This window comes from Argiope bruennichi, chromosome 3 (genome assembly GCF_947563725.1).
Source record: "Argiope bruennichi chromosome 3, qqArgBrue1.1, whole genome shotgun sequence".
NCBI classification, from domain to species: Eukaryota; Metazoa; Arthropoda; class Arachnida; order Araneae; family Araneidae; genus Argiope; species Argiope bruennichi.
Genome location: NC_079153.1, coordinates 131,389,357 through 131,417,263, shown reverse-complemented (window position 1 = coordinate 131,417,263; position 27,907 = coordinate 131,389,357). Strand labels below are relative to the sequence as shown.

Here is a 27,907-nt window from a genome sequence, read left to right as displayed (position 1 = left end):
CAATTCTGCATTTTATAATTTATTTTTCACATATACAATGACCTGCATTATTCAATCAATACTCTTTACATATTCTAAGATATTTTTTACGATAACATCGCTAACAAAACTTCATTCTATTGATACAGCAATGGATTAATCATTTTACTTTATATCATTTTCATCAGAAATTATTTCTATTATGTCAAATTTTTTTGCTTTAACAAAGTCTTTCATAGAAAAGAAAACTAAAGTTTTATAAGATGATCCATAGTTATGGAATGATTCTGTTATATTCAACTTAATTGTTGATTACTTTATCTCAAATTTTTTACACCAGTTCTTGTGTTAACTAAAAATCAAAATAATTTTTTTTAATTCTTTGTTGGAACTTTATGCATATCTGCTGATTTTTAAAGAGAATTAGAGATAAATCCTAACTTTATCTTAACCCCTTAACTAATTTTCGAAGTTAAAATGAAACCGATGTATTCATAGAGTAATTCTCAAAGAAATTGTTAAAAATTAGATCTCTATACAGCATTGTTAACAAAAAGACATATAATTTTTAGCTACATATTTTACATTCAGAAATGTACTCTACATATAACAAGGTAACAAATTTTTTATGATTTCAACAAAAGTTTGAAAAGAGCAGATGCAAAGAAAAACTGAAATATAGCAAAAGAATCTTCTGACATTTCTGAAAAAAGTTTCTTAAAATATCTTGCAATAGTGGAGCTTTAAACAGAAAGTTAATTCCAAAGAATGCACAATAGAAAATATCTAAAAAATGAATTCGTTTCTCAAAATCCAAATAAGCAACATTGTACAGTGTAAACCCTATACGTTAAGTAAGATCAAACACAACCAATCTTAAAAGTTCTTCATTTAAAAACTCTTTTTATAACAATTCCTACAAAACTAAACCCTAATTTTTACATCTTTTTTTTTAAAGCAAATATAGACCAGTAGATTCAGAATTAATTACTTTTGGGGGCTCCTGAAAGGCTTGGCTTTTATGTTCGTTAAAGAGTGTAGACGCGATAACGCTTGTTTGGATGTGGAAAATAGAAGTCGAAATGCAATCTGTCGATGTACCCTGTGGTTCGGGAAAAGCATGCCCTTTTCCATTTTGAGGAAGGGGATTGCAAATAGGGTGTTTCCCTCCTCTTCCCTGTTAATTAGCGCAGAAACAGATGCTCATACGATAAATGTAACGCAGTGTTTTATATGTCTGGCAAAATATTTTCTGTTATTTATATCCGCGAGTTTTCGGAAATGGGGATTTCTGCAGACTATTTCACCGCCGCTGTTCTCGCTTTTAGAGGAAACATAAATTTGAGAAATGGCTATAAATATAGCATAAAAACTTTTTTGTTAAGAGTAAACATGTTTGAATTTATTAGTTACAGTGGGTGAGATATTAAAAGATCGACAAATGAATTAACTGCTGGATGAAAGATACAACTGCGGTTTCCTATGAATAATAAATCTGTACGGAGTTCTAATCTAGGCGCCTACCTAATCACGAACAAAGAATAAATATGTTTACATTTAGGTTTCATTTCTTTCTTTCAAATTAAAATCAAAAATTAAAAAATAATAATTAGGTAGAAGAAAAAAATTATAAAATTTGTTAGCTCACTTAAATGTTGACGAATAAAATGAAATAAAATAAAAATACATCATTATTTTTCTGAATGATGATTGTTCAAAGATGTTGAAAACGGTTGACCGAGATGTTATATAATTTTGCCAAGAATAACACAGATTCTTCATGAAAAACGTTTGGAACGAAAACTACTGATAATTTTGAAAAAAAAAAAAAAAATTAGCACACTTTTTTTTTTTTTTTTCGAAAATCAGACACGATTTAAACATCTGTAATTGGTGTCTAAATCTTGCTTAATAAAAAACACCAATAACCATTTAAAAACTTCAGTTATATACATAAAAAGTGACACCCATTTTTAACTGCCTGTTAAAAATAATACATAAATGTATAAGAAAGCTGCATATATCTCATCTTTAATGATAACGAAAAGAAGTATAAAACATGTTACAAAACAAATATATTTTGTTTATTTTTATTACTGCTTTGATATTTATATTTATTTTCATTATTAAACGTGATAATACAAATATGCAAAGTATATTGCATAGTCAGATAACAAGCTTAGTAATTTCTTTAATTTGAAATGCGGAAAATACAACCGTTTAGATCACGTTGATACTTCTCAAATAATGCATAATCATGAAATGAAATTTGATGATTTTTTTCGCCATCATACGATCATAAATTAAAATTATTATCTCTGTTTATTACAAATTAGTTTACATGACTTTAAAATATCTATTCAAAAAAGATAAGCAGATTTCATTTCATTTCGAATTAAGATACAATGACGAAGCCGAAATTATTTACTATGCACGATAATATCACGTAAAATCAGAACCATAATTGAACGGGTACAACAGAAGAATAGTTTGCACTACTGAAAACTCAGCAAAGATTAAATTTTAATTCGTTATTAAATTGTAAAAAAAAAAAAAAATTTCATCTGATTTTTTTTAAAAAAATTAGTTTTGGAAAGCACAAGTTCCAAAGTTGTAATTCGGTATAATCTGAGCAACACATTTAACAAAATATATGTAACATTTATCGCAGAAAATTTGTAAGCATCTTTTCAATAACACCATAACTAAAATGAGTATAAAATGCAAAACTCAACAAATAAAAATATGTAAGCGTTTTTACTTTAAAATCTCCAAGATATGCGATAATTTGATTCAGAATATTATTCATGAAATAAATGCTTTTATAAACGAATTTCAAAAAGCCAAGATTTAATACATATTTATCAGACGTACCTAACTGGAATCTCAGTTTTACTGATGAATTTCAGTGATGTTCTATATTTCTATAACGAAAAGCTTATAGTGATTTTCTAAGACACCGCGGATTTAACGGACGCAAGCACTGATAACACGAAAAATAGCAGCTGTTACATTTCCAACTGCAGGCAAAATTTTGCATATGATTATTACGAGATAGAATTAGTTAACGGATGATTAGTTAGCGTACAAGTGTAAAGTACAACGCAATGATAACTGGAAAAATTTCCCCATATCTTCGAACTTGTTACAAATTACTTAAGATATGATTAAAGGTTATACTAAGGACATTTTGAAATGAAACTGTAAAAAAAAAGACATTAAAGTATAAATGAAAGTAAGGACGACGCGAATGGAAACTTAATGTATTTATTTTTACATACTGAAAATTTGAGACGTTGAAATGTTTATCGAACTTGAGAATATATTAATATCCTAAAACTATTTAAAATTAAAGCTAAATAAATGGAGATAGATTTGATAGAATTCTTTTGTCATTCTCTCAAATATAAATAAGCCGCGAAACTTTAAAGTGTAGCATTTGCAAATTTGCAAAGTCGAGAAATATAAGTTCTTCCAAACTATATGACAAATGACCAAAAATCTACTACTATTCCAAAAAGAAATTGGGACTTAAAATGTGCGCATTGCTTCAAATATAAAACGTTGCATTAACTCTTATATGCTCAAAAATTAATAAAGTAATCAAATGTTTAAAAAAAAAAGAATTTGTAACTGAAATTAGTTTTAGCAGCATAAACAAATCAAATCTGGATTCATCACCCATAACGAACTGAAACCCTACTTAGTTCCGTTGTCAACAACGAGTGATGGAGAAAATCGTCTGCGTTTATGGGGGTGGCTGGGATCCAGCGAACGAAAGTGTGAGAATTTTCACACAAAGTGCTCCACTTCACACCAGCCGCCGTGCGAGAAAAGATCCCTCCACTTCCCAGACGTCATTTCAAGCAAACAAACAAATAAACTAAAATAAAATAAACCGAAAAATTAGGCTAAATAAAAACACATAAATCCACAAACCTGTTTTGGTATGGTGACTCTCACAATTCACAGGCATGACTCTTTCAGCAAACACCACTGAAAAAAGTTGTTTAGGAACCAATTCACTTTGTTAAATTGTACAGGTACAGGAACTCCAAGTATGAACATGTAGAATAATATATATAGTAGATAATAATCGATAGACAATATAATAATCTTCAGTAGATTTCCACTTTAATTAATTCATTAACAACACGTTTTCTTCTTCTTTTGCTAGTTATTAAAAAAAGAGCGTAAAGGTTTCAAGACAGTCAACGACGCTTTGCTAAGCCTAAAGGTACGGCACAGTTAAATTTAGTTATCTTCTTTTGTAATGATATAAAAAGCACGAGTCCGCCGCCACTTTCCGTAGGCTGGGCGGCGTGAGATTAGGAACGGTCCGTACTCTGGCCCTTCCGACCACCGACTGAGGAATCTTTCAAAACGTACCGGCGGTGGCGCTGCGTTGGCGGTTTTTTTGCATGCATACCGGATCACGGGAGGATACAGATATATGAAGGGGGTGGGGGTGGCGCAGCGAAGAGATCCGTGGCGTTCGGTTCGGGGTGCTGGGCCCGAATGTGCGAGCACCCCCTGTTCTGCATGCGAAGCTATGCAATTAATTTCTCCCCGAGATTGCGTCGTCTTCGTCCGGTGGCGCTTTTTTGCATCTGCGCAAAGGGGTCGTCGCTTTTTATTGGTCGCAATTATTCTCGACAGGGGGGTTTGTCGGAGGGGGACGAGAGAAATTAAAGAAGTAAAAAAAGAAAGAAAGAAAATGTAAAACGGGAAGGGGGTAGAGAGTAAAATCGGGAGAAGCCGGAACAGAAAGGGGTTGGCGTTCCGAAAGGTAAAAGGTGGGTGTCTGCTTCGGCTTCCGGGATAACTTTACTCCCGTGAGCTCTTTGAGTTCGTGAACTTCCTCTTGCTTTCTTTTCACGTTTAATCCCTTACGAAATGAGATATTTTTTTCTTTCTTTTTCGATAACGGTTTAGAACGGTTTGATACACTTGGTATAGTATACATGCATTTATTCCTATTAGTATAGTTTAACTTTTTTTTCTCTTTATTTCCTAGCATGTATATTAGCAGCAGATGTATTAAACAAAATATAGCTAAGCATTTTCAGAACGGAATTTTTTTTTAAACATTTTTCTTACGATTTTGTCTACGGAGTTTTCTGCTTCTAATTTTCTGAATAAAGTTATGAAAATCATAAATAAATATCCAAAATTGATTCTGAATATTCTAAAGTAAACTTTAATCAATAAATACCTTTTAGAAAATAATTTCTTACATAAAAAATTTACGACTTTCGGAAATTTACATAAATAACACTTTCTTTTCCCGAACTTTGAAATGTAAAGAAAATAATAACGAAACATCTAATGTTAATTCTATATATAGAGAGAGAGAAAATTTGTATTTTTCGCAATAAAACTTTTAACTATTTTCTGTGATTAATTTTATGCAAAAAAGAAAAAAGGAGTATTTTGTCCCTCAGCTGAAACTTAGAAATATTAAGAAAATTACGCCATTCATTTTTATTGCGCTATTTTTGATTAAGTAGCGAAGTTTCGTGCGACTTTGACCGAATTTTTCATTTTATATCTTAAATAAATATTACGAAACTCATCACATGCTTTATCATGCGCAAAACTCATCATGCGCTCTATATTTGTGCTCATACATGTTATGAAATATTTTTTGGATACTGTTTTTTAAGATTCATTTTCCGATCTCTAACTTAAACTTCAAAATACGTTTTTAAATAAGTAAATTTTAGAGACTTGCGATTTCCTTCTTTTCTTCTTTTTTTTTTTTTTCTGGAAAAAATATTTATCATAAAAGATGGGTTTTCGATCAATTGTAATATAATTTTTCAACTGTTATACAAAATGTGAGATGCAACTTACCGAACGTTTTTGCTGCTTAATTGTGATAAAATGATTACAAAAACAATGATTGCACATTATGAAATTAATATACAATCTGTTTTAACGAACTAAATGATAAAAATAATTCTTGTATGTGGCACACATACACATACAAACATTTGACCTGAAGTCGGTAATTGCATCGATCATGGAACAAAATTTAAAGCCTTTTCCTCCACAGTTAATATTTTTTTTTAATTCACAATTTACTAAGGTAATATTTATTCGGATTTTTCAAAAAAAATAAAATGCATTCATTTTTTCTGAATATCAGCAAACATGACTTAAAAAATTAAGCAAACGACATACTTCAAATGTTTACACGTAAAATATTCACACACACAAAAAAAAAAATTAAGCTAAATCGTGTAAAATACACAAGATTCAAATCCAATTCCTTTCATAATAGTTGAATGTTCCAATTAAAGGATTATAATAACAGGATGAATGCCAAAAACGAAAAATTTATTTCGAACTATAATTCAAAAAGATAATGCCGTTTGCACGAATAAATGAATGCCAAATCAATTTTAGTAATTGCTATAACTATACGCAATGATGAATTCATTCGCAATTTTGTAATCGAATTCGCGGTAACAATAACAGAAATATGCCTCATAGCTAGAAATTCGATTAAAATTCTTTTTCTCATAAAATGATTTACTGATATGTACGGCGATATATTTATTGTAACTTTTTTTAAATAAACAGTTCATTATTTAATTGAAGAAAGTATTTAGCGGTTTATTATTTTAATTTCGCTTGGCTATCTTTAAATAATGAAATATCTCCTACTACCAAACAAAAAAAGTTTACTTTTTCCTTTTAAAAGTTTTAACTAATATTATGGTATCAGTAGCGTCAGAGGGCCAATCAAAATCTTGATTTCACCTTTATTTTAAATATTTAAAGCCGGAAAATACAATTAAAAACAAAATCGCGCTTGACTGTAAAATAATTTATTGTAATGTATATAAACTTCATATTATACGGCTAATTTTTCTCGTATAATATCACAGCAATTATATGCGAACCGTTCTTAGAATAATCACGATGAAGAAATTTGTTGACTCGTGCTGAGAAAACAAATGTCAGTAGATCTGTTTCAATTTCTGTACCGAGTGAACTATATCACTCAGAATGCCATGTTATAAATGATTGAATATATTTTTTAATTATATCTCAAGGTTTTTTTTTTTTTTTTTTTTTTTTTTTTTTTTTTACAATGATCTATAAAATACAAATGCATGATTTCATTACGATTATATTTAGAAATACGAGAATAATTTCCTAAAATAATCTAAATCTTGCTAAAAAATCTGAAGTTTTTGATTCTCTCAAACAATAATAGAATTAATTCTTTCAAAAATATCTTTTCAGTTGTTAACAGCATTCAATTTGAACTTCATTATTTATGTACTACGAATAAATACGGTGGAAGTTTTTCAAAGCTTTGTTGGGAAAACCTACGCATGTGAGTCCATTTTTCGATGGACGAATACATAATTTTTTTTAAATATTTATTTGATGATCAAAGATTGGCCGAAGTCAATCTTTAAAGTAAAATGACAAATTCAAATACTATAAAATTTAAGTTCTGAAAGTTCTCTCTTTACTTTGACATAATGCTACTAAATTTTGCACCAGAATAAGCGTGATTTTTGAGTTTTCGGTGATAATTTTCGACAATATAATAGCACTAAAATAATTTTTACCTCCTCTTAAAATTAAAATAATAATAATAATAATAGTTTTTATCAGTTCGTTGCCATCACGAGGACAAAACTCAAATTCAAAGATTAAATTAGCGCTTACTATAAATCAAATCTAGAAAAGTTTAATTTTTAATGCGTCTCTGTATGAAAGAAACTAAATATGGTAATTTTTCAAAAAATAAAAGCAAGAAAAAGGTTTTCGTGACCTTTTAAATATGTATATTAGTAATTCAATAATTATGCGTCATTTAGAGCAAATGTTGTTTACTATATACAGAATATCAACTCTAATCGAGGATCAGCAACTAATTTCTAAATCTTTAATAATAAATATACATATCTAATAAGAAAAATGATCTAAATGGAACAAATAATTATATTTTTATGCAGTTTAAGTCAATAGATGTTCTAGTCAATGAATTACGACGTTCACATTTTTATACAAACTCTCGCTCCATTCAGTCATATATTTAATAAAATATTTTTGAGTCCATAACGTTTTAAATAAAAAGATACAAAGTTCCCCTTCTTAGAGATAAAAATTGAGTTATAAAAATTTGAGTATTACTATCTTACAAAAATGTGCGACTTTAAACCATTCTATTGACCGTCTCACAGAAGATACACCGAAGTTTTGTCAAGGGTGATTAACCTAAAATTATGAAGTTGTTAATTGTCCTAAAATAAGGATATTCTAAGCTTCATGACTCCGTGAGATTGAAACATTTGTTTTTTAATTTATTTAAACGTTCATGTGTCAGGAATATTGTACTGAATATGATTTATAGAATTGAAGGACTGAATAAAATTTAAAACTCATAATTTTCTTCCAGGAGGCAATTTATTGACTAAAATAAAATAAAATATTATTATTTACGTCATTTAATACTTTTGAAATTAAACTAAAAACTGAACTTTATGATAAATCAGAGAAATTTTTATATAATAATTCTTCCAGAATTAATTGAATAAATTGTAAAAAAATATTTTGTCGCAGACATAATATTTCAGCCTGAACGATTATTTTTTTCTGTAGTCATATTTTTATAAAAGCATGCTTAGTTTCAGCAAAAAAAAGTTTTCATATTAAATGAAATTTAATCATTTCAGTTTCGAATTAAATTTCAAATTTTACGGCAGTATACAGAAAATTAGAGATGTATATTGTACAATGTATCAGAATCTAAAGCTTTAAAATATATTGCTCAAGAATCCATCAAAACAAAGTTATATAGGATATTTGATTGAACAATAATCCTGGAGAACCGGTTTTTTTGACAGAAACGAAAAGCTATTAATAATTTAGAAGACAAAAATCGCTAAGTTTTGTAAATAACCGATACATTTTCTAGTTCTTAAGTGAATTTCAAGAAAAAAGTAATAATAAATTTTCAAAACAGAGTGTGTCATCTAAATATGAGATAAAGAGCTTGTTTATTTTAGGTCAAGTAACATGTCAGAGAAAAAATATTCAGTTATCTAATTTTACATCTGAAGTTGGCGAAGTCCAGATGTTACACTTAAAAGATGATCTTCTGTGATTTGTACCTTTAATAATCTTGATTAACGATGACGTAATCTTTGCGCATATTTCGTCTATTTTGATTTCCAAATACTTCATCAGATTTTTGAACTGTTTTGAAGAAAATATCAACAAGCCTACGCTTCTCTGAGATGTCGAAATTTTAATATGATAAATTTGAATAACAATAAAGTAGCAGAATAATGACTTTTCAGTTTCAGTCATAAATTTGACCCTAAAACAAGAAAGAATCAACAAGCGAATTGTAAACGAAAAATGTAGAAAGGAGAATACAAAATAAAGAAAGACGCCGCAAGAAATTACGACAAACATGGCATCAATAATTTCGAAAAATCGCAGTTATTTAGACAATTTCTAAAATAAATTTCTTTGATAATTAAAATCTTTTAAATGTTTAGATCTTAAAAACTGCATGATAATATTTTTTTCTGGAAAAAAAAAATTATGTAAATTAATATGTATTTCTGTATACTGACATGTCTATAAACCAAATTTTTTTCGGGTATCTTCGAGTTCAATATATTCAAATACACAATAATTTGAATTTCCTCCATGAAAATTTAACTATATTAACGAAAAAAAGTGAAACAGAATCGTATATCAATGGTTATACTCTGTATAATTACGTACATACATTTTTTCACTTGCTACAATAAACACAGTATAAAATCTGGCTCACGAATCAAGCACAGTGCTTGCATATGGAAATATAAATAAACAACGTAACATTGAGAAGATTTTTTAATAGTCTAAAAAAAATAATTATTGTTTGTGACACGTTGATACAGAGAACGAATGACTACAGGCGGCCGCATCATTCTTGATTTATGCGGCACTATTTCTATTCTTCTGAGATGATAGCAACGGTTCAATAGAATAAGCAATTTGACTTCTAATTATTGAATCTTATTACAAAGAAATTTTGATTGCTGTTATTGAAAACTTAATTCTATTTAATAAAAATCACTTTCTATACCATTAGATTCATATTTAATCCTATCTAATTAATTTAAGTGGTAAGAAAGTAACTCTTCTTATCTTGGTCGGTTCAGTTCCTATTGACTATTATGCAATGATTGGAAGTTGCGTATGATATACGTCTCAGCTCAGGTGAAAGTGAAACCAAACAGACGACTCGCGCATACTAGGGCCTGAAGATATGAGAAATACTCAGAGCGAAAAAAAAAATAATCTTAAAATAAATAACAATGTTGAAACTAATGACCTTAAATGGGAAAAGTGCCTAAAAGATGATATCAAAACATAACCACAGCAAAAATCTAAAAATTAGTTAAGAGATTAGTTACTAAAGTCACAAGTTCGGTGTATAAAGACCGGTTTTATATATTCCCAATGGCTATGTTTATAACGAGCTATTACGAAATTTATATGGCTATAGGTTGAACTCATGTTTGTTTCATATCCTAATGAATTGATATTGTTTCCTTTCTATATTGATGAAATCATCATATTAAGAAAATATTGGATATCTTTATAGCTAAGAGCAAATAAATAAGTCGTCGTTAATGGATCACAAATATTCTTATGTCTATTACCGGTTTTCTTTTGAATAAACCATGATGTAAATAGCTTAAAATTGATAAATGAGTAAAAAAAAAAATCGAATGAGTTTTCCTTTCTAATCTACTTCCGTTTAATGATTCAACTAACAATACGAGGCCAAAAATAATTTCGTTGATTTGCTGTACAATCAAAAGTCCTCGGTTGTCACCAGCAAAATTTATATTCTAATTGTATTTTCTATTGAATATACGATTTCGTATCATTTACGCCTTTTGGCAAAAATTTTGGTAGCTATTATTCGATAAAAATGATTGTAAGATAAACTTAAAAATACAGGTAATCTATCATGTTAGTTTGATTAGCGAGTTATTTTTCTCTAATTCCTTCAAATTTTGGAAAAGCCATTTTCAGTTTCAGTTTTAATAATTTTCACTATATATAATGGCCGCTCATATGCAAATAAACATTTTGTTGCATAAATAATGTATTTAAGAATCAGTTTCAACAACAACAAAAAAATGGTAAGATGCGAGATAGACTCTCTAATATACTAAAATGAAAGTGTTTATCAGAATGTAAAGGGAAAATAAATTACAGCATAGTTCATTTTCATGCAAAATATACTAAAATAGCAATTATCCAAAAAAAAAAAAAAAAAAAAAAAAAAAAGGAAAGGAAAGGAAAGTAAGCGAAAAAAGGAGAATTCATAAAAGGCCAACCAAAGATGTTTGATTTCACAAGTAATGGAAAAGGTTTATTACTTTTTAATGACTATTAAATTTTAAAAGGCTGAAAATTCCGCAAGTCAGAATTTGGTTTAAAAGAAATTAAGTTTAAAAAATTACCAGAAAAGATTTAGAGCAAAAACAGAGATAGTGAAAATTCAGATTTTAACTGATATGCGTTAAATATTAACGAAATGGCTACAATTACCTTAAATTTTTGGAACTAATTATAATCGGAAATACCCACAAAACAGTGAAATGTTTTGTCACAAATTTTGTTAGAAAAAGATTTAAACTATTACTTCAGAACCTTTATTCAGAAACTTTATATTAAAAGAAATAAGCAACGATTGTTCTTCCAATGGTTAAGAAATTGAGTATTCTCTTAGTTCTGCAAAAATCATTAACAGCTATTTTAACAAAAAACAAAAAAAAACTTGTTTAAAACATAAAAGTTTCTTTTTTAAAAAAATAATTCGCATTCATTGTAAATATCATTATATCTATTAAAAAAAAAGTGAAGAAATGCAATGAACAGCAATTATTTTTCACCTACCACGTTAAAAATCTAGACATGCTATACATGCATTACTTACAAAAGCGATAGATAATTCTAACGATAAAAAAAGAACGAGTATTCCGGTAAAAATTGAGAATTTTTTCTTCTATACAAAGTCTTGAAAAATAAATTTGCATTTCAACGATAAAAATCTTTGGAATGTTTCCAATAATTCTTTCTTAACATTTATCCGTCACTTTCAATGTAACCTTCGCTACAAAAGTATCCAATCTGATTGGAAAGAGAGAAAACATTTTTAAATAATTTATATAAAAATCATAACAACGACATTCTTTTTATTACAGTAACTATATTGAAATTTCATTAACTCCTAACATAGTTTCTCATAAACTACAGCGTATCAGAACGCTTGTATTTCTTTGTCAACAAAATGTTCATCAGTTTTAACTATTCGTCTACATAATATTTTCAACTTATTTATGCTTTAAATTTTGCAAAGAATTACCAGTCTTATAACACCGAATTACTAAATTTTCAGTAATAGACAATTATTGTCATTCGTCCACAGCATATTTTAAATTAGTAATTTTGTATGATTTAAGAAAGAGACAAGTTATGATAAACCTTATCAGTTTTACAACATGGCAATCATCAGAATGAATAAGCAGAAAACAGTGGAATGTCTTTTAATATGTTTTTTCATCTGATTGTTAAGTCAGGTGAGAAAAAAGTCTCAAATGCTGACTTGCATGATAACCATCTTCATCTTTTTTTTATAAGAAATTATACACTGTTTCTATTACACTGACGTATAAAGAATTTGAAGGAAAAAAACATTTAGTTATTATTATAATGCAAACAATCCGCTCATGCCAAAAGAAGAAAAAAATATTTAAATCACTTGACATTGATCTGTAAAAATGAATTCGAATACGTTCGATTCGATAAAGTATTTAAGCAACCTCAGTTCTCAGTAAAAATTTTCCTTTATAACACAACTCACTATTTATAAACTAGAATAAAATAACTTTAGTTTCATGCAGAAGATATAGAAAATCTAGTCATAACTTTTTAAAGTAATTTTTGAATTTAAAGTCCAACTATTTTATTCAACTTTTTCCGATTATAAATTATTTTTACTGAATTATCAAATTGCAAGGTTTAGAGCAAAATCTTGCATTTGGTAGTAGTGTCAAGTTAAAAGAGTACTATTTGAATACGAAATGCGATTCAATCGGATTCTTTAACGTCTGTAAGTATATTTGCATTTGCGCTAACTATTATGATTTAATATTTCAAAATTGCCGTCACGTTATGAACCCACTAAAAAGAAATAATGTTGGTACATCAGTTTTTGATGTGACATACTTTGCTTTGACAGTTGTATCAAAACAGTGACCATTTCAAAGGTTATACGAGAACTTGTAACGCAAGGTGTTCAGGACATAATACGCGGATAAATAAATCTTCCTTATTTTCTTAACTGTCAAAATTTTTAACCTAAGGGGAAAATGTTACTGAACACACCAAATGACCGACTACTTAAAAGTTTTTTTGCTTTATTAGTTAAATCTTTATTTTGTGTTGTTTATATAACAAGTACATGAAGAAGAAAACGTTTAGGGAATCTTGTCAATGATTTAATATTTTTTAACAAAAGAAATATATTTAAAATATAACACTTTTATATTAATTTGATGTACCCAAAATAAAGATGCACTGAAGGTATAAATATTTGTTTTTGATTGAGACTACTATAAAACTTCGTTCAGAAACCGAATTAGCAAAAATTTGTGACAGAAGAGATATATAGTTTTCTTCAAAATATTTAATCAGTCAGACTTCTATGCTACTATTTAAGCGTAATCTTTAAATCAAAGCCTTTTTTCAAATTTTCCAACGGAAATTTGCTGGCAGGGTACCATCGCAAAGTTAGCGGAGAATCAAATTCTTTGTCTGTGATGGATGACAGAGACAAGGAAAAAAAAAAAAAAGAAAGAAAGAAAGTTGTTCTCTTTTTGAAGTAGCAGTCGTAGTCTCTTTCAGATTGCTACATTGTTATCTACAATTCACGTATAGTAGAGTTTGCTAACGATTTTTCAAATCAAATAGTTATTATATGAACAAACATAGAAGAGCGAATTGACTTATAAATGACAGAAATTTAAATGTAAATTTGTTAATATGCAAGGCAAAATTCTTACCATCTGTTAACAATGTAAACAAGTAACAAAATACTATCATTTTATTTTATTCTCGCATTATTCGTTATGAATGCGCTGAATTACAAGCATCAAATATTTTAGTATAACTTTCTGGAAGTGCCTTTTATTTTGAAAGAATTCAGCTTTAAAAGCAAAACAAATCGGCTGTACAAATACAACTTCTTTATTATGGATCCCGTTAATAATGCCTTAGAAATCATAATGATAAAGATAAAAATTTTTTTATTAAGTAATGAAGAAGACAAAATTATAAAGGCAGTCTTTAATGCTACTAAAATTGTCGCACCATCCACTGCAGAATTTTAGATAGCTATGTGACAAGTTGCTCGATATATTCCTTTGAAAATGTATATTTTTGCAAAGAGATACTGTTGAATTTTTACATACAGTTACGCATATTTGTAGGTAAAGTGATAATGAAGAACTAGAATTCGATTTTTCGTCACTTATACAGCAAAGTAGACTGCTTACAGATTTACGCCTTTGATGACACTTTGATTTTATTCCACGAAAGACTTATGGGAATTTCAGGAAATGTTTGGAATATTTTTAAAAGCTAATCTAAAAATTTGCGAGTTTTAAGGATTAAGTAAAATGAATGAAAATTTAAGTGTAAAAATCTAGACACAGAAAATTTAAGATTTTCTAGGTTGTTGAAACTTAAAGATTAACTGAAATTAAATTAAACTCTGCAACACAGTAAATTACACTTGGATTATTAAAATATGCAATGGTTATTTTTATAAAAAATGTTTGGACAACGAATTGGGTAAGACATTCGGATGCGAAAGGTGATATTAATTTTCTAGAAACTTTTTAATGTATTCCCAGAAGACGACACATCACTTCCAGGTTTGCGAACCATCAAAATGAATCGGTAATTGAAATTAATTTACCAATGAAATTTTAAAGATAAGTAAAATACCCTAGAAATCTTGTAGGATAAGTATGAGTAATGAAAAAAAAAATGGATTAATGAAATTGTAGATAAAATTATTGGAAACTTTTATATGAAATCTAACAGCCAAGTTGATTTCAAGCGTTTTGACTTTAAATAAATCTTTCTAAGTCGAAATTCTTCTCGTATTATATTCTCACTTACTTTAAATTTGCCGATGAATTTATCAGCAAAGCTTTAAACGTTTTGCAATCCTGTTCAAGAGATTAAATTTTCGCATTTCGTCTAATGTATGACGCAAGAATCAAATGTCAAATAAATTATGCAGCGGAGAATAACAGTAAAGTAATGCGTGATAATGGAGTTGCAGTCGTCTAGACTTTCCAGTTTTCAGGAAAATTTTCGCTTCAAAATTTCGCACTGTGAATTTTTATAATTTGGATATAAATATGTCATCATAATATATGATAACTTTAACTATCGCTAATTTCGCAAATAATGTTTTATTTTCATACTAATAAAGAAATTTAAGTAGAGGTAAAACTCCACCAGCGGGGAATACATTTTTATGCATTTTACAAAATCGTGTCTATTTTTATTCGCTGCTTAAGTACAATACTAGTAAGCAAGTTTAAACAAGTCAAGCATCAGCAATGAAGCAATTTATAAACACAGCTATCACAATGTAGCCCAGGACATGTAGGGAATAATTATGATTTCTACATTTTCGGACGAAATAGGGTTTATAAAAGATAAGGATCAAATTAAGCGCTTCTAACATCGTTAAAAATATATGGAGTAAATGAAAAGTGTCTATTTTTTTCGATCTTTCATTATAAAATTCAGTGAATCGGTGCATTTTAACTATTATATTTATTTAAAAAATTTCTGGAAATTTTAAAATGAATTTTATGCATTGTTTCTGAGACAAAAATTGTTTGTCATTTTACTATAACGCTGCGAATCTCATTTTCAGGGCAATGCAGATTTTTCAAACAGTCTTGTCGATCATTTTGATTCTGGTAAGTTATTTAAAAGTAATATATATTATATATATATATTGTAATTATCGCATTTCTTGCAAAAATTCTTTAATTATAAAATTTGTACTGAGTCATTGACAAACAAATAAATAAAGCAATTAATTGCATTTATAAAATATATCGAAAGAGATGGTAGTTTAGATGCACATGAGTACAATTATTCAATTTAAGGAAAATTAAAATTTTATTAAATTAATCATAGTTTCCATAAACTTAGAAATGAATTCCGTTTTCAACTAGCAAGTTGAAAGCCTGATTTAAATTTTTCAATGTTATTTTCATTCAAAAGAAAGATAAAATCGCATATCAAACACAATCAATCTATCCTTACAAAATTATTGCACATATTATGAAAATGCATACTATTGAAATTACATAATGAAGAAATAGCAATTATTTATTTTTTAAAACAAGAATATGTATTTATTTGCTGTGGACTTCAATCTGATAGGTCGCAAATCGACGAAAAGGTGTTTAAGCAAAAACTTATCCTTGTAACGCGTATACTAGAAGTTAAATTAAAGCATGCAAGCAAAATTAATTATAATTATTATATTCTTATAATTATTAATTAAAGAATTATTATATTCTTTAAAAACTGGAAAAAAAAACTATTTAAATGTCTTCGCATTCAAAACGTTTAAGTGTTCAGTCAATGAAATTGCGGGACAAATTTTCATACAGGGGATGCCGAATTTTAGATTATTTTAACAGTAGACACGTTACTTCTTCCCTTATAAATTCTTTTAAAATACTAAATTATAAAATATTTAAATAATTTTTATTTCACAGATATGGTAATGGCATTTCATATATGGATTTTCGCTCGGTAAAACCATGACTCGCTTTTAGTTTTTAAATTAGCTTAATTTTAATCGATTTGGTTGATTAGATTTTGAATTACCATGTTAATTTTATTAAAAGAAATGGATTTAAACTGAATTTATTGAAGTTTGCAGATTTGAGGCATGTATTTTTACTTTGAAAATTAGAACGATGGGGCTTTTCGTAGATAAACAACCAGGATTACGGAATACATTTTTAAAAAAATTTCTTATATATGTGAATAAGTTAGTTCTAACAGGAAGAAAGAGGCTCCCTCACGTTTCTTGATTTACAAATTACTTATTCGTAACTTAAAATCCAGTACAAACATTTATACCACATTCGACGAAATGTTTTCGTGAAAGATTTATTATACGAAAATACTTTCAAAACTGAGTCCTGATGCTTAAAGATAACTCGCTGTTTTATATTTTCATATTTGCATAGTAAAATTTTGGGCCAGCGATTTGACAGTATCATAAAATAGAGGCAATTCGATACAAATCATTATATTTCTTGATGAATAAAAAAAAAAATATTCGCATTTTATTTCGAGAATAGATATATGAAGATACGGACAACAAGGCGCAAAACAAGACAATTTCACGGATTAATAACAACTGATACTTGCTCAACAATTCAAGCCTGAGAATACGAAATTTCTTTAAAAGTGCTGTCTGTGAAAGTTTTTTTTTTTTTTTTTTTTTTTTATCCTTCTTGTATTTTACATGTGGATTGATGTTATAAAAATTACAGAGGAATTCGCTCTTTCATATTAACTTATAAGAACTTTTTTTTTTTTTGTATAACGTAAAATAATTTTATAAACTTCGCACAGTATTATTTATTTGATTTTACTTCAATCAGGTTTATGAATGTGGTTAACTAACTTCTCATACCGAAATGGCTATCGATATCATCAAGTTTGAAGTTGAATGTGTTGTAGAAATATAAGCTCAGCTAGTCAGAAAAATCTTGGATCCTGCATCGGAGAATTCTAGTTGTTGCAAAATAAAACAGTTTTTATGATATAATAATTGTTACCCGTAACAAAATACGGATCAAGTAATAAAATAGGAAGAAGATGAAACTGACCATGAGAAAACATGAAAAATTTGCTAACTTCGCAGTAATTTTTTTTTTTTTTTTTTTAACTTTTGTACTTAATAAACTTGGCATAATTTGTATTCGATTCGCTCGCATTATGTTGTCGTAAATTAGATTACATTTCGAATTATCAGTTCTTCTACCGTGTTTAAATATTATAAATCTAATTAAAATAATTCCTTGCAGTTTAGAAAATAATTAAACACTAAGTTATTAAGAAAACGAACATGTTAGATTTTGAAGCATAAAGGTATTTCTAAGTAAGAACTTTTATATTTTACTAAAATTTTATCAATTAATTAAAATAAATGTAAATTATCGCGAAATAATGCGCTCTAATTTATGCGAAATAAAAAATTAATTTTTTAACTTTTAAAAATATTTGAAAATTTTGTAATTAAAAAATTATTTTAATATGCAAATTCTTTTAAAAAAAGCGAAAAAAATCTGGTAGTTAAATAATTAATCCCATTAGGAGGGAAAAAAAATCGTAATCACTTACCGGTTGATGCAAAGTCACACCACGCACGCACAGCATTTTCAAACTCCAAAAAGGCAAGAAGAAAGATTTCGAAAAAACATCAACAAACAATCCAGTAAGTAAGCAGTATCAAAAAGGATGACGAATCAAAAATAAAGAATCACTTTCTTCTTCTTTGCGAGATAAAAAATAACTTAAAAATAATCCATCTTCACATTCAGAAAGTAAATAAACGAATATTTCAAAGAACGTACAAAATAATTTCTTTTCTTTTCTCAACAATCCAATCCAATCACAAACACTCGTGTTGCCGAACTCAAATAACAAATAATTAGCGCGGGCGGCTCAATTAAAAATCGCTTGGTGCGACTCTCGGTAATCCGTTCTTCCTTCTCATTCGACGAGCAGCGCATAGTTGCCGCCACTGAAGCCACCAGCCGATTACCGACTTGGAGGTGTGCCTCTTTTCCTATGCGAGGCAGTTATGACAAGCTGACACCTTTATGGATTGTGGACTCAGACCGCCATCTATTGTCTAGTGGGGGAGTCGGAAAAAACCCAGCGCATGTCCAATGCATGCAGACGAGCCGTGCGGGGGTGAGTGACTCTCGTTTGGCGCTGCTCTACGGCCATTACGGGAGCGAGGGAATTTTCAAACAAAAAAACTGCAGAAGCAAGCACCGGTTTCGCTTTCTCTAAAGCCCGAGCGACGATTGGTCGACGCCGAGAGCCAATGATGGTGGACGAGTGTCATTAAGTGGGGAAGGAAAGGGTTGAGGATAAACAATCAAGTGGCGTTAATTCCATAAGATAGGTGTTCCATTTGTCACAGGTATAATCGACGCCCTTTTTCGGAGAATTGGGGGCGACAAAATGGGTGCGCAATACCGCAAGGAATTTTTATAGCTCAATTAAATGGACAGTTTAATTACAATAGATTAACTTCTGAAGAAAGCATTAAATGTTTTCTCTCGACATTCTTAGTAAACAATTTGAGCATAAGCTGTAAATCGAAACTGACATCCACATCAGTTACAAATTCTGAATTGAAACTCACAAAAAACAGAAATAAGAATGGCTTTCTTAAATTCGAGGCCTAAAATAAGTCCGAAATAAATTCGCATTTAAATATACTGATTGGGCCTGATTCATTTTCTTAGTTTATTTTAGTTCTTCAGAAAAATTTAAAAAGCAAAATAAGAAGATCGGATATACAAATGGAAAAACAATACACGATTTTAATCTGAAGCTAGAAATGGTACAACGATTTATGACATAGTATGTATCTAAAATTAAGTAAAATATTTTATTTCAGATATTTATAGCTTTTTATTTATAATTAAATCCTTCCATTAAGTCTTGATAAAAGCCACCCGAAATTTAAAAAGTTCTCGACAGTAAATTGCAATCCGGTCAAACAGTTATTTTAGATATAATCATTTCTAAATTTGGGTCTTTTCGAAAAAATACATCTCACAAATCTTTCAATTTACAATTTATTTCCAATTACATGCCATTGCAACCCAATATAAAAGAAGCCTGCATTTGATGCAAAAAGAGTTGAAATTGTAAAAGGAATATAAAGTTTTATTAAAGAAATAACTAATTAATTAATAATTATTATTTTTTTTTTTTTTTTTTGCTTTTTAATAGTTTTGCTTAACTTATTATTAAATGCACGAGGAAAAAACATTAGATGTAACAGCCTATTTACATCTAACATGTTCGTCAAGAACAAAAGTAAGAAAGATAAAAAGATAAAAACAACAGAAATGCGTTGAACTGAAGTATATTGCAAAGAGTAATATGAAGCTAATCAAACAATCACAAACATGAGTTCAAATCAAGATTTTATCTAAAATAAAGGAGATATAAAAATAATAAATCCGATAAGTTTGACAGAATTTTAGTCAACGGTTATAATGGAACTATACTAATTTAACCCATTTATAATTAACACATTAATAATGTAATAACAGCACATACAAATAAATTCTCCTTCAATTGAAAGAAGAAATTGAAGATAAACAATTTTTAGTCGAAATAATTGCAATCTGCACTGTTCGAATTCGAGCAACAATCGTCTTTCAACCACAACTGCATTTCTGAAATTGTCAACCATGACAGTAAAAATCACCAACAAAAGATGCTTTCATATTTAGTTCAGAGTGGAACATGTCACAGTGGGCAACGTAATCGATGCAGACGATTATTCAAAGGACAGGGAAAGAGGAAAAGAAGAAAAAAATGATGAAAAATTCGAACAAAAGAACACTGGGAGCAAGAATAGGGCAGAAAAACGATCAGGAAACGGGGGAGTGGGGGAGTAAGTTCCCCAAACTATTGGGAATCTTGGCAGTTTGGATAGTGAACAGGTGTGAAGGGGACGACCACCATCATTCAATCATCTACAATCCCCCACCCCCTCTCCCACTTCGAAAATTGTTCCAAATGGTCAATGATCGAATCTTTCTCCGTTAAAAGTGAGCTTGCAAAAGAATCATGTTAAGGGGTTTGTGACGGTAGTTAAAGTGGGCGGGGATTGTGGTCAGGGTACAAGGGATTGCCTCAGTGTACGCAGAGCAGGGGGTCTCCATCAAATGATTCCGAACTACCTAAAATAACTCAGACGATTTTCTTTTCTTCCCCTTCTCTGACTTGGGTGAGGCTGAAAGACACACAAGCAGATAGTGTCGTTGACATTTTGAGAGTGTTTTCCTCGAATTGCCCAGCATCCCGTCACAGAAGTAAGAATAAAATGATCGCTTAAATATTCAGTTGTTTATGTGAATTATTGAAGTTAGTTGTACAGGGCATAGATATCAGACGGTGATCGATCAAAATTGGATACTGGCACAGATTAGAAAATTATGAAGAAATCTCATTAATCTTTACAATCGCAAAGCATGAAGTTCCATTCAATTTATAAATCCATATCACTGCAGATAAGAAAAAATAAAATTTCCCCGAGTTTATTACTTGCAGGCAGGCGGTTGAAATTTTGTAAACAATAGAAAAAGCTGCGATATAAGTTCATGAGTACGTCATAACGCACAAACTAAATCATCTTTTATAAAGAATTATAAAAGAAGAGAAAAGACGCTGCCTGCTTGTCTCTACTAATAATTAAGAACATGATTCTGTTAACATTCTACAGAACACGCCATTCCACTTAGAGCTACCAACTATGCTTATACATCACGAATTGCTTCACAAATTTAGTGAGATTTTGATTCTTTTCTAGGGTAGTTGCTATGAGCATAATTATTCCAAAAATTATTTTCATACCATTTTAAAATTCAAAGAATTCTTTTAAATGTTATCAACGTAGTTTTTGCGCAATTCTTTTCCCCCCAAATTTTGACATTTTTATTTATTTATTTATTTTATTTTTGCATAATTGTCAACACTAGTTTTCAATATTGCATTAAAATTCTAACCTTTTCATTGTTCCATCAACTATTCAATCATGCGCACCTCATCTGTAAATCAAAGTTCAGATAGAGAGATTCTGCTAATTATCTCCACAGTTTACAAGAGGAATTAGAAAGTAAAATAACATTATATGGCCGAATAAAATTCGAATGAGGAGATAAATCACGTTAAAAGACAGCTACGCTTTTTAATGGCATTAGGATACCAAGGACCTTGTATACATTAGGACAATTTATGAATTCAATAAACGGAATAAGTATAAAGTTATTAAAGTAAAATCACTGCAATATTCATTATTCGATTAAAGTTAAAAATACTTCTTTGAGGAATTCATGAACATCCAATTGTGTATAAAAGATAATTTAAATGAAACATAAATAATATTCGAGACGAACCTGCTGGTCCTCAAAGATGTATAGTATTAAATAAAATGGAACAAAAATTCTTATTTTAGAAAATTTCCAAAGAAAGAAAAAAAAATTACGGAACAAAATTTTAAAATATAAGAAATATGACAGCAGGGATAAAACAGGCAAATAATATAAATAAATAGAATAGAAACCACAGCATATAACAATCTCGAAATTACAACCAGAGGCATTAGGGAGGAAAACATTATAGATACCTTCTACGCCAGTTCTTAAGAAAAACCACGGCGACAACATATTTGGGCTTTTATGCCATCTTTAATTGCCAATTACAATGTAAAAGGTCGTAAACATGGCTCCATGCCTCGAACGCCATTTACCCTTTCTAAGCGACAAGGATGAAAAAGCATATCGGCATCGCTTATTATTGTTATGCCACTCATTATAACGCTTGCTTTTTTTTCTGGCATTTAGAAAGATTACTTCTAAATTGAAAATCTTTAATTAGTAACCATCAAATTAGACGATACATGTGAAATTCATTGTATCAGATGCCATATACATCCTAAAATAAAAGTAAAAATTAACTAAAACTTCACAGCGTAAGATTGTCGATAGAATCAAAAATTTACATCGCCAGACAACAATCATACTACCATGCCATGACATGCCCTTACTTCAGACAGACCTTAAGATTCTATTCATAATTTCATCCAGCTACCTTTTCCGAACGAATGTTTATTGTAGAGGAAATGCTCCAAGAGAATAGATCAGCTTGTCGCCTCAAAATCCCCCTCTTCTAGTCCTCAAGGTTCCAGGTGCTGCCAAAAATAAAAAAAGAAATATAAAAGATAACAAGGAGCTGAGAAGTTGGACAGGAACAAACTCATTCTTTTACAAGGAGCGATACTTTCTTTCCCTCAGACACCGGAATATCGCTGTGAAAGGGGCAAGCATCTATCCTAGCAGCAGACAGGGGTCAGGGACGTCCATTTAGGCTGGATGACCTTTGCGATTATTTTGGAAAGGTTCTTGTGAGCCCTCTGTTTACCCTTTTTGGAAATACCCCGGCTGCACACATTATTTCCCATATGTGGCAGCTAATTCATTTGCGACATGGTAGGGAAGAGTTCTAGGCGAATAATATCTTGGTGGAATGTGCCCGAGAACACAATGGGACAAAGGTATTTCTGGGAGTGGTTTTTATAGCCTTGGTGTACGCGAACCAGAAGTTATCAAATTGTGTTGTTAGCAATAAGGGGGTGCATTCTTGGGTAAGACGGATTTCTGGAAATTTCCCATGAATGGTCGGCTGATGTTTTGTATAAGATTTAAGATCAAGTAATCGTTGGTTGATTTACGGTTTAAATTCCTATTTTCTTCGAGCCTTTTGAATTCTTTTGTAATATTTTCGTTAATACTGGAAAGTGATCATATATATATATATATATATACTAAGCATTAATACTTTTTCAAAATCTCATAAATTTAACTTTATTCAACATAAACATAAAATTGCATATTGAAATTCAAAGTAACTTAATTGCCATTGCAAATGAAATCTGACATTGCGTTAATCTATATAATTAAAAGAATTTTTTCCAGCTTCTGGCCTAGGGGTAGCGCGTCTTCCCTATGATCTGGGTGCCCGGGTTCATGTCCTTGTTCGGCCATGATTGTTCTTTACCCTGTGCTCTATCTGTGAAGTGTATGAAAGAGCCCCCCCCCCCCTATAAAACGGGTTGTGCAAACGAGTGTGTGAGTGTCATCTTCATATGAGCTAGAAGTCAGACTTCTGCCCTCGGGTGCTCAGGGGTCCCTTAGAAGCTATTGCACCTCCTTTCCGTTATAATGCGGACACGGCATCATCAAAAGAATTTTTGAGGAAGAAATTTTATACATTAACAAAATAGTAAATCATCATAGGACACTTGTATTTCAAAGTTGTTTCCTATGTTGTTTGCCTATGTTATATTCCATCTTTGAAAATAAAATGCTTTCTTCACAGTATTCGATCGAAAAGATAAAGTGAAAGTGATACCGTCACCTTCAATTTCCACCTTTGAAATCATCAATATCATCAGCAGTTTACTACAATTACATCACGTACTTTATGAATCAAAATCGAAACCAACACTTCCAAAATTTATTATGTGTTTCGATGTTTTAATGAGTTTATAAGCAGTACATGTTTGACAGCTCATAAAAATTTATCAATTTAATAAATCAGATTAACAAGTAAAATTATGAAAATGATACTTCACGGTCGCGAAAGCACAATAAGATTTTTGCAAAACGAAATTTTTACCGAATTGCCGTTTAATAAAAATTATTTATAGTTGTACAAAAATATCAACCACAATAATAACAAACAAGAATAATTTATCAGTCAATAGCCTTATTTATACTCATGTCGAGAGTCATATTAAAAGCAGAACAGTAGGATGGACAGTTACATTTTCTGAATAATAAAAACAATATTACTTGTCAATTTCTGCGTCGTAGATAGTTTTTAAATAATCATCAAACACGATGAAAAAAAATCTTTCCACAAATGTTCATTGTTTACTTAGTTAACCATCCTAATCCGCTGACATGTGATTTGGGTAAGACATCACGTGCTTTTGCGTCCAAAAAGAAAAAGAAAGCGCCTACGGAACCGAAAACAGAAATATTTTTTCTGTCCTCTCGATCCAACAGAAGAAAACAAAACCCTAAAGAGAGGGGGATGGAGAGAAGAAACCAAAGCAAAATGTTCTTGGTCAACCAAAAATAGAGAGAAAGTGGTCACGTGAGTGGACGTATGTGTGATTCGGTCGGTTTGTTGGGGTGGTGATCGTTGTCCAGCAGCCGATATCGACTGAGAGCTGGTGTTTTCTGTCTCTCGCTTTCCTTACTACACATCCTCGTAACCTTGACCTAGCTACAGTAGGGAACTACTGTTTCCTTCCTGCACTCAGGGATTTCATTCACAAGGATACAGAGCAAGAGAGAACGAAGCGGAGAAAAAAAAGCAGCAGCAGCAGACAGCTCTCTTCTCTTCCTTCAGCAGACTATTCCTAGTGGAGCGATTTCTTCTTTCTTTCTTTCTTTTTTCTCTCCATTCCACCACACGACTTTCTCTGGCAGACATAGTTCAATGAATTTCACCGCCAGCAGTGTTTACATGAAAAGCGCAACACCGTATCGAGTTCATTTTTTGATACGAGGACAGGAATAGATTATAAAAACATTTGGTAATCTCAAAATTTAAATGTGATATAAAATTTTAATTCGGCGTCTACTTTTAAGACCAACTCTAAGCACCCGCCCCTAGGAATTAAAGGATAGCAGAAGAAGAATATACTAGTTCAAAATAATCACAAATTAAACGTTTAGAAATATTTATTACTACTGATGAAATTTTTTATCCACAATATTAAAAGAACACTAACAACAATTTAACTCGTCCACTTCTAGTTAGTAAAACTTAAATCAAATTCAGATCAATAAAGCTAGAAATAGTCACCAGCCGTGACGTTTGTCTTTAAAAAAATATGTGATTTAAAATATAAAAACCAGTTTAAATATTTAAAGTTTTTTCTTTCTGTAGACGCTAATAAGAATTGAATTTAATAAACAAGATATTCTTAGACTTTTTAATCATTTCTAAACATCATAATTTAATATCGAATGACTTAGCGATAATATTCTCTTTAAAAATATTATCATCAATGATTAGAAAATGACAAAATTGACATGCAAAATGCATTTTCATAGACACCATAGCTATGCTGGAAAGATATGATAAATCTCAGGATATAATCAATTTAAAAAAGGGTATACATTTTACTCCTTGACTGCCTTTTGAACATATCAATCAATGAAACAATAATTCAGAAGTACCGCCCTTTCCGAAAGTTTCAAAGTTAAAAGCCTTCACCAACAGAGGGCGGAACAAGCCTTTGCATCAACTTTTAATATTTTTTAAATCGCCAAGGTAAAAATATTTGAAAGATTCAAATGTCGAGAAAAAAAAATGAATCACAAACGTTAATCAGTTTCAAACAATTTTTAATCGGTTTCAACAAATGCATTTATCTCTTAATTATCCAAAAATGATGCAATAAATACGATTTCAAAGATCTCGGCCTTTGAACGGGACGAATGCATTAAAAAAATCAATTACTCGTGTTTTTTATTCTCACCAGGTGACGCTACATTCTTAACAAGTGGGGTGGATCGATAATCTGGGAGGGAAATACCTTTTTTTTTTAAGCTGCGCATGCACATACATAGCGCTTTCCGAAAAGATACAGATTATGAGCAAAGGAGGATGAAGAATCTGAGCTCCCGAGAAAAGTATCGAGGAAAAGCCCTCCTTACACGTGTTCGGTGGAAAAACAACTTTACCGCTCTTGCGCTCAACCATATTGTTTTATTTCTTCTGATACGTGTTTGCACTACACGTTAAACAAATACGAGAGTTTTATGTTGTTATCGTTTTGTAAACAAATATATATCGCAGCAAATAACAGCTATTTTATTGAAATAGTTTTACCTGATTTCTGCTATGTAAAATAACGATTTAACAACGGATTAATTAGTTACAACTGAAAAAAAAATTAATACTTATTAAAATAATTGACATTGAACTAATGCAAATCAATGACATTTCATTTATAAGGCAAACTACTGAAACATACAAAGCAGGAAAAAGAGAAGACAAGACATTAAAAAACGCATTTAAAAAAATTGAAAAATGTTTATTTAGGGGATATAAAAATAAATTTAAATAAAAGAAATATATATATATATATATATATATATATTCTGAAGTTATTTTGATATTAATGATTTAATATTCAAAGATTCAATGGAAGGGAGTAAGGGTGAAATTGAGAAGAAAAATTGCATTCAAAAGGTTACAGTGTCGATAACTTCTTTATAATTAAAATTAGCGAAGGAAGACTAATGCCTTCTTGATTATTCATTTTTTTGAGGAGAGCTTATTTATTCTGTAACTAAGTTCTCTCAATACCTAATATAGAAAAAATAATGGCTTATATTTAAAACAAAATTATTTTTTGTCTTTTGTATACCACAATAATGGAAATGAAAAAAAAAATCATACAATCACTATTGTTTGAAATTAAATAATCTATTCAATTGCACCTTTACATCTTGAGAAAAGTTGGACAAATGGGATAATCGAAATACTGTCATGACATTCTTCGAACTACCAAGCGTACTCATACTGAAATTTACTGATATATGTGGTTTTATTAAAAAGAAAAAATTATAAATGTTTTTACAATATATCGAGAGAGAAAAAAAACATACACTAAATTATAATAGTTTTTTTTCGAGAACTTTTTGTAATTAGGAGAAAACTTTGTGATTAACCTGTATTTAAGTGTTGTCATAAAAGCAGTTGAGCACCCTAATACAGAAGGTCTCAGTAAGAGGTAAATTTTATTAGAAAGAATGTCCACTGCGGTCATTAGGTAGAAAAGACGTCGCAAAGTTCATCAACCCCTCAATACTCCATCAGGGGTAAAGGCAGACACAACAAAGCAAGCTCTTGAGACCAATTCTAAGTTCTGCTTTATCATTCCAATGAAAATGGTCCACAGAAATGCAGCAAGCATCACTTGGCTGCA

The 27,907-nt window shown here is 30.0% G+C and overlaps 1 protein-coding gene across 5 annotated transcripts in view; it reads right to left on the bottom strand.

The window, feature by feature from the left end:
* LOC129963061 (zinc finger homeobox protein 4-like) overlaps positions 1-27,907 on the bottom strand; it is a 233,777-nt gene that overhangs the window by 95,445 nt on the left and 110,425 nt on the right. The window contains exon 1 of one of the 5 annotated variants that reach the window (XM_056077092.1): positions 18,484-19,079. The exons of 3 other annotated variants lie outside the window; for them this stretch is intronic. The gene's annotated coding sequence lies outside the window, so the exon portion shown is untranslated. Of the gene's footprint in view, positions 1-3,918; positions 4,526-18,483; positions 19,080-27,907 lie in introns of those variants that run through there. One more of the 5 variants, XM_056077087.1, reaches the window with a different exon arrangement.